Source organism: Cucurbita moschata, unplaced genomic scaffold, assembly GCF_002738365.1.
Source record: "Cucurbita moschata cultivar Rifu unplaced genomic scaffold, Cmos_1.0 Cmo_Scf00001, whole genome shotgun sequence".
Lineage (NCBI taxonomy): Eukaryota > Viridiplantae > Streptophyta > Magnoliopsida > Cucurbitales > Cucurbitaceae > Cucurbita > Cucurbita moschata.
In genome coordinates this window covers 4704985-4714428 of record NW_019268517.1, presented here as the reverse complement: position 1 = coordinate 4714428, position 9444 = coordinate 4704985, and the positions used below count along the sequence as shown (strand labels likewise).

General features: G+C 33.8%; 2 non-coding genes across 2 annotated transcripts; both read right to left on the bottom strand.

Annotated features, from left to right (window-relative positions):
- Window positions 1-215: 215 nt before the first annotated feature.
- TRNAS-UGA lies at window positions 216-297 on the bottom strand. The gene has a single exon. It is a non-coding gene; the product is annotated as a tRNA-Ser (tRNA).
- A 954-nt stretch (window positions 298-1251) lies between these two features.
- On the bottom strand, window positions 1252-1333 carry TRNAS-UGA. Its single transcript has one exon. It is a non-coding gene; the product is annotated as a tRNA-Ser (tRNA).
- Window positions 1334-9444: the final 8111 nt, after the last annotated feature.

Here is a 9444-nt window from a genome sequence, read left to right as displayed (position 1 = left end):
CAAAATTGTTCTATGTGCGTCCTAGCATAGATTAAAATATTTCATCCTTCGCATCCTAGTAATCCCTACAAACATTACTCTTGCCTAAAGTCCGAGGAATCCACCACACATGATTGCTCATGCATATTAACGTTGATAGCCTAGTAATCCCTACAAACATTACTCTTGCCTAAAGTCCGAGGAATCCACCACACATGATTGCTCATGCATATTAACGTCGATAACAGGGTTCAAACCTATGCAAGCATAGCCTAACAGATTTCAAGTCTGTCTCCTTAACCACTCGGACATATCGACATATTTTTTTTTACAAATTAAATACACATTCCACTCAATGCGAGTCCAAAATTGCTCAATGTGAGCAATATTCTGTGTCCAAGTCATGCATATATAGACTCGCATCCGTCAACTCGTCTTAGTGATCCCTACATCCTCATCATTCAATTTGAGCTCTGGAAGGAGGTCACGTGAGTACATTAGAAAGCATTCTTAAAACGTCGACAGCAGGATTTGAACCTCCGAACATATCAACACTAATGGAAATCAATATGTATATTTTTTAATTAAATAGGCAGGCACTCAATCTGAGTCCAAAATTGCCCTATGTACTTTATATCGTATTCATCCAAAATTGCTCTCTGAGTATAAGGAAAGATTGAATTAGTGAGAACCAAAACATTAGAAAGCATTCTTAAATCGACAAATTTCAAGTCTGTCTCCTTAACCATTCGGACCTATCAACAATTATGAAAATCAATCATTAGAAACTATTCTTAATGGCAGAGTATGAACCTGCCCTAGCGCTTCTCTTTAACCACTCAAACAAATCGACGTTAATAGAAATTGATATTTTTTTAATAATAAGTTATAGTTTAACTCAAACAAATCGACGTTAATAGAAATTGATATTTTTTTAATAATAAGTTATAGTTTACCATGTATATCATATAGTATCTTTTTTAATAATAAGTTATAGTTTACCATGTATATCATATAGTATCTTTCTATTTATTGTTATTTATAGTATCTTTCTATTTCAATATGGTATCATAGCCCTTTCGGTTTAGCAACGTAGATCCTTTGGCTTTTGACCTCCAAATCACTCTTCGCCATATTTTGTACATACAAACCTCACCTTTTCCAACACAATCGATTTTCCTTCAACCAACACATAGTCTCTTTCATTTTCTTCCCAATCTTCCGGTTGCCCTCCTCGCTAAAATTGATTCTTTCGCCCAATCTCTTCACGAACATCAATAGCAGGGTTTGAACCTACGCGGGCATAGCCCAACAGATTTCAAGTCTGTCTCCTTAACCACTCGGACATATCGACACTAATGGAAATCAATATATATATATATATATTTTTTACAAATTAAATAGGTAGGTACTCAATCTGAGTCCAAAATTGCTCTATGTGTGTCCTAGCAAGATCAGAATATTTCATCCTCCATTCTAATAGTGGAAAGCATAAAAAAATAGGCATGCAACTCGGTTTCTCATCATAAGGGCATATTCATTATTTTTTATATCATACATATAATTTTCATCCAAAATTGCTCGAGTCCTAGTCATGCATATTCTAAACACTTAAGGCAAGATATGCTCGCATGCTAACTCGTCCTAGTAATCCCTACAAGCATTACTTGCCTAAAGTCCGTGTGGTTACTTGATGAGATGAAGCGTATCCATTCCAAGCTTGCTTTTCCAAGTCACCGACACGGGCCAAAACGAGCGTTGGAAGGAGGTCACATTAGTGTAATCACCAACTTCATTATCCATCCCCACAAGGAGAGGAGGAGGGATTCCACACGAGTTTTTTCTTTGGCTTAATAACATGACAGTAGAGGTTGAACCACTAATTTCAAGTCTGTCTCCTTAACCACTAGAACGTATCAATACTAATGGTAATCATTATTATTTTTTTTTTCATGTCAAGTCTGTCTCACTATTTCATCCTCCGTTCTAATAGAACACATTACTTGCCTAAAGTCCTTGTGGTTACTTTTGAGATGTCACCAGCTTCATTATCCATTATGCGGAGGTAGCCCAACAGATTTCGAGACCGTCTCCTTAACCACTTGAACATATCGATACTAATGGAAATCAATAAATATATGTATATATATATATATATATATATATATATATATTTTTTACAAATTAAATAGGCAGGCACTAAATCTGAGTTCAATATTGCTCAATGTCCGTCCTAGCATGGATCAATCAAAATATTTCATCCTCTATTCTAATAGAGCGGAATGCATAAAATAATGGGCATGCAACTCAGTTTCTCATCATAAGGGCATATTCATAATTTTTTATATCGTACATATCATTTTCATCCATAATTGCTCGATTTGAGTCCTAGTCATGCATATTCTAAACACTTAAGGTAAGATATGCTCGCATCCTAACTCATCCTAGAGAACCATACAAGCATTACTTGCCTAAAGTCCATGTGGTTACTTATCGAGATGAAGCGTATTCATTCCAAGCTTGCTTGTCCACTAGTTGGAGGCTCTAAATATTCAAAGAACTCACTGGTTGGTCCTCATTCATTTTGAATTAAGACCAGTATCGAAACAGAGTCCTATTCAAGCTTACGAGTTAAACCAATTTGTGAATCGAGCGAGCTCCCCTTGCATGCAATGATGTGGTGGTGAAGGTTTCCATCTCACGGCTCACCAACTTGATCTTCCACGGGATCCGTATGTCCGAACAGGCATGGAAAGAAATGTACGATCTCGCTTTCCTTTGCCACTCAAGTGTACGTATGGCATTTGTGTGCTTAAGCCCCTTCTTCCCTTCCCTAATGAAAGAGTCCACCGCTTGTCTTAGTAGTCAGTCTCAGCGTGCAGGCCTGCCTTTTATTAGGTGATTCAGCATTCTAAACACCTAAGGCAAGATATGCTCGCATTCTAACTCGTCCTAGTGATCCCTACAAGCATTACTTGCCTAAAGTCCGTTTGGTTACTGATGAGGATCACGGTGTTCCCACTGTTCCTACTAGACCTATTGCAAGATCCAAGACCAATAAGATTCAACAAACATTCATCTTCATCTACAAAATTGGATAGATTTAGTTCAACCATTATTTCATGTATTACAAGCTAATTCAATTGAGGAAGAACCATTTGGAGCTTCAAAAGTGAATATTTGCACGGTTGAAGTAGCGGATGAAGATGCTATAAATTTCACTTGATTGATAAGTTATTAGAAAACTTTATTTAATATTTCCAATTTCATAAGTTTTGTAATTGGCAAAAGGATGGGAAACTATTGGTCAAATTGACTTTTCAGGTAGATTTGAAGGGAATGATATTAAATTATGACCACCAACTTCTTCCAATTTAAAGTTTATTGTGTGGAAAGACTATAAATACCCTCAAATTATTATGTATAAGGAAGATTTTTTAGGAATGAAATTAAGATCTTAAATTACCTTCACTCGATATGAGCATCATTTTGGTCATTTCTAAGGTTCAAGCAATTCTCGTTGAAGATTGCATCCGAGCCATTCAATCAAACCCTTGATCAAATTCGATTGTGGAGTGGCTCACTATAGAAAAAATTTCCAAATTTTGCTTCTAGATCTTTGATCTTGTAACCTAATTCTAGCCATATCTCGGTAGTTTAATTCTCTCATCTCTTGGTATATCCATATTTTGTATAAGGAGGTGTTAATTTCTTTAATTAAAGGGTTCTTAGCTTCAATTGGATTGTTGTACCGAAGGTTAGAGTTGCCTTATCATATCAAAGCCTAGGTTGCATCTGTGGCATAATTTAGAATTGATTTTTATATTTGTTTATCTTTTCTTCAAATTTATCCATTTATTTCTTTGCTACCACCTCCACTATTTTTCATCTTTTTTTTTTTTTTACTTTGTTCTCATTTTCTTCTTAAAGATCATAGATCTTGAAAAAAAAATCATTCACGTTTTTTTCTTAAACCATAGATCTGGAACCATTGTGTTTGCTATTTTTTCTCATCATTTACACTTGAAGATAACTTCTAAATTTACCAAATTTTATAAAAAGGAAAGTTGATCGTGCTCAAAATCTTCACAACCTTTCTTTTTTTAAATTCATTTTTTTAGTGTGCAATTCTATCCAAAAATATATTTGTGTTTTGTTCGTTTCTTGTTTTATTTTGCTGTTATTTCCTAATTAACTTATTTTGATTTTCTTGAATAGCTTTCAACTATCAGAATTGCTTTATCCATACATTAGTCTACCTTTATCATAATTTAGTCACTTTCACAAATAGCCTATCTTTGTTGGTGTAATTTAGTCACTTTCACAAATAGCCTATCTTTGTGCGTAATAAACACGAGTGTCCCTGAGTGTAATTTCAGTGAGTTGAGTGCGTGAGGTCTTAGATATATTTAACTACTATTTTACAATCATGAACCAAGATAGAGGAAATGGAGGGGAGATCAATGAAGCTAGGTGGAGAGAAGTACAGGTCGGGACCATTACTCGTTTGAACATTATTAAATATAACACCGCTATCGTTTTTCATTCATATCATGTCATTTCTCATTTTTCAATTCTCATAGCATGCATAATTCTAACGAGGTTATATTTCATGTCATTTATCGTGATATCATGTCATTCATAACATGTTGTATACATACAATTTAAGAGATAACATAACGTTCCATGCTTTTAACGTAACATTTTGTAACGTGCGATTAATACAACAATTACCTCAACCGTCACACAAAACAATCTAAACATAACATATTCACATTACAATATATCATATCATAAACATGTCAATTTATCACATATCTCGTATCATAACATATTTCATATCATTTTCATATCATATCACAACATATAAATATATATATCTATCTATAATTCACATGTCGTATCATAATTATATCATATCGTAAACACTTCGAGGTCATATCGTTCTCTAACTTATCATAGCCTTAGCGTTCATATACATATCATAGTCATATCATTACATGAATGTAACTTAGTCGTATCGTTACAGGAACGTATTGTATGACTATCGTTCTATTAGTCTATTATAATCATATCTCTTTCTACCCATAACCTAACCGTATTTTTTTATCAATCAATCGTGACCATATTGTTTTTATAAATCTCTCATATCCATAACACTTCAATATGTAACCTAACCTTACCGTTTCATGAACATATTTTACTCCTATCGTTACATTATGTTTAGTGCATCCTTCTCGTATCCTATCTCAAACATATCATTGAACACATCATATCGTAAATATTATCATACAATTCACATATTATAACATATACATATGATATCATAAGCATATCGATCCATAAACAATTCACACATATCAATATATATGATGATGGTGTTAATATAATACATGCGGAAGCAATTTGGATCTTAGGCACTTTTAGAACATCAATTATAGTAAATAATTAGCATGTTAATAAGTATTAAAACTTAATGAGTTTGAATACTAACCTTTTATAGTTCAAATTCCTTTTTCCTCACGAACCGGTTTCGAACCACCACTAGTGTCTTCTCCACTATCCTCCGGCCATAGAACGAGATTGTGGAATCCGGTGAGTGACTAAACTTGGGAGGAATTTTGTATATATGAAGAGAGTGTTTGTGAGAGGTTTTTTTCAAGGTTTTTCACCAAGAAGAAGAAGACCTTTCATGTACCATGATCACTCTATTTAAAGAGTCATGTTTGCATGTTTATGCAAATTTGAGATCACCAAATTTTGACACTCAAAATTCCACTCAAATGTTTGGGATTATGTGGCAAGCATGCATGTTTGAGTTAACCAAATTTTGACACTCAAAATTCCATTCAAACTTGTGGGGTTTATTTGACAAGCATGCAAGTTTGGTTAAACCAAATTTTGACACCTCAAACTTCCACTAACATGAATTTTTCCATTAAATGAAGTCAACATTTTGACTTTCTTCATTTTAATTCAACAATTAATTTGAATAATTAATTTTAAATTAAAGTAACATTAAATGATTAATTAAACTATTTAATTAATATTTAATATTAATTCAAATGCCAATTCCAATCAATTCCGACACATAATTGATTAAGATATTTAAATTTTATTTAAATATCTCAGATTCTCTCTTTTTGTTTAATCCATAAATAAAACAAAAATGCGGTTAAATATCGTATATATGGAGTGATATTCCCTAATTTGAATTCGAATACTTCGAACTCACTCGTCACATTGTTCTATGGTTTAGTCCGATATGTACTAGCAGAGGGACCTATTAGACCTATAGATCATGGGCTCCACCGATCCAAGATTAACCGGTTAAACTCATTAACCTTGTTAATCAACATTCGTTAACTACTAGGACACTCCACTATAGCCTAGTAGTTGCACTCCCCTCACTATAGATATATTTCTGTCCATTTTATATAAACATGATTAGTAAGTCGATCCTTCATAAGTTGTTCGTAAATAGAGCTGGGTCAATTTACCGTTTTACCCCTGAAGTTACTTCTTGTTCCTTATGTTTCACTGATCCTCTAATGAACAATTGGTTTGTGGTCCAACCAGTAAACCGAATCCCTCTCAGGCCAATGAGAGGGTGGGACCCCTTGTTCAAAACCTGGAGTCAATGCTTAAGGAAACTACCTCTCTTCTATCCCTAAAAGTGGGTAGGAGTGAATCCGTCTTGCACCCCACGTCCCCAGCCATTCACCTAGTCTTACCCCTGAAATGGGAGGCCTATTGAGTCGACGAACTAGAGCCACTCTCACTCATGAAAATCTAAGGATAATTCCGAATAAACAGGAGTTCATGGTTAGCTCAGAATTAAAACCGAGTTACCTAGGTTATCGAATGAAAAGAAAATAAGTCTCAACAGTAAACGACATTATAAAGTGAGAGTGGTTTTCTTCATGGTCCGATCTTATGCAATACTCATTGCATAGGACGCCTCCACTCACATGTCTCCACATGTACAATTTAGTGATCACATTGTTTATATCATATACAAAAGTAGGCCGCATCCATAGTGTCCCCAGAATAAGGTACTCAGCCTTATCCTTATACTATAGATCATTTTGACTATATACTTGAACTTGATCCACTCTTATGTCTCTACATATAGTTCAAGTAATCATACTGTAGCTAGAGTGTTCTTAGTTTATTGGATTTTGATTAAGAATCGTAAAGTTCACTTTATTCAATAACAATCTTTACTAAATAAACAACAATAATAACTTTATTGAAAATAGAATATGTTTTTGTTTACCAACTATGAGTTTTAGGACATAAAACCCAACATATGACACATTCAGAACCACGGGGCACGTGATACATCAAATATAACCATGTTAACAGTAAAGCCACTTACTTGGATGGTCTTAGCCGAAGTTCTATCTAACACCAAATTATCTTGCTTTCGTCCCTCAAATTTGTTCCCACTTATGTCAAGGCGCTTTATCCTATTACCCCTATTATACATGTTCACCAAGTTCATTCAATAATTCTAATTCCTAAATTTTGTTAAGTAATTAACAAATTCTTAATCTTTCAATTTAGATTTAATATTTCTTAGTATATAAATATGTCTAACCATACACTTCCTACTTACATACAATTTATGAGATAATATATTTTACTATTATTTAGAATATATGTTTGTTATTTTATTCACTTATATCAACAATTTAACACTTTTCAGATCATCCTTCCTTTTTCTCTCTGGGTTGTCACTCTTTGTTTTTTATTCTATTCTCTTCAGTGTCTTCATTTTGTTAATGATGTTTTTCATCCTATTATTATATTCGGTGTTTTGATTGTGTTAATAGATATTATTTACCCAATTTTTAATGGATTCTTACTCCTAAATCTTCATTTCATTTTATATATGTATTTTTTTTTCTTTTGATTCTATTTAAGGTCGCTTTCTGTTCTGGCAGTCTATTTTTTTCTTTAGTTTTGATAGTCTATTTTTTTTCTTTAGTTTTGATAGCAGTATTACAGGCCAATTCTTCTTCTCAAATCTTTCCAACCTTAAATTTAAAGAAGGTTTTCGTGTAAGTTCATCACAAAATATTTCTAGATCCCAATACACTCAAGGTGCTGTTGGATTTTATGTCTTAAAACTCATAGTTTTGTAAATAAAGATATATTCTATTCTCAATAAAGTTATTATTGATGTTTATTCAGTAAAAATTGTTATTGAATAAAGTGAACTTTACGATCATTAATCTAAATTCAATAAACTAAGAACACTCTAGCTATAGTATGATTACTTGAACTATATGTAGAGACATAAGAGTGGATCAAGTTCAAGTATATAGTCAAAATGATCTATAGTATAAGGATAAGGCTGAGTACCTTATTCTGGGGACACTATGGATGCGGCCCACTTTTGTATATGATATAAACAATGTGATCACTAAATTGTACATGTGAAGACATGTGAGTGGGAGCGTCCTATGCAATGAGTATTGCATAAGATCGGACCATGAAGAAAACCACTCTCACTTTATAATGTCGTTTACTGTTGAGACTTATTTTCTTTTCATTCGATAACCTCGGTAACTCGGTTTTAATCCTGAGCTAACCATGAACTCCTGTTTATTCGGAATTATCCTTAGATTTGCATGGGTGAGAGTGGCTCTAGTTCGCCGACTCAACAGGCCTCCCATTTCAGGGGTAAGACTGGGTGAATGGCTGGGGACGTGGGGTGCAAGACGGAATTCACTCCTACCCACTTTTAGGGATAGAAGAAAGGTAGTTCCCTTAAGCACTGACTCTAGGTCTTTAACAAGGGGCCCCACCCTCTCATTGGCCTGAGAGGGATTCGGTTTACTGGTTGGACCACAAACCAATTGTTCATTAGAGGATCAGTGAGACATAAGGAACAAGAAGTAGCTTCAGGGGTAAAACGGTAAATTGACCCAACTCTAGTTACGAACAACCTGTGAAGGATCGACTTACTAATCATGGTTATATCAGATGGACAGAAATATATCTATAGTGAGGGGAGTGCAACTACTAGGTTATAGTGGAGTGTCCTAGTAGTTAACGAATGTTGGTTAACCAAGTTAATGAGTTTAACCAGTTAATCTTGAATCGTTGGAGCCCATGATCTATAGGTCCATTAGGTCCCTCTACTAGCTCATATCGGACTAAACCATAGAACAGTGTGACGAGTGAGTTCGAAGTGTTCGAATTCAAATTAGGGAATATGCGTTACATATATACGATATATTTAACCGCAATTTTGCTTTATTTACAAATTAAACAAAAAGAGAGAATCTGAGATATTTAAATAAGATTTAAATATCTTAATCAATTATGTGTCGGAATTGATTGGGATTGGCATTTGAATTAATATTAAATATTAATTAAATAGTTTAATTAATCATTTAATGTTACTTTAATTTGAAATTCATTATTCAAATTAATTGTTGAATTAATACGAAG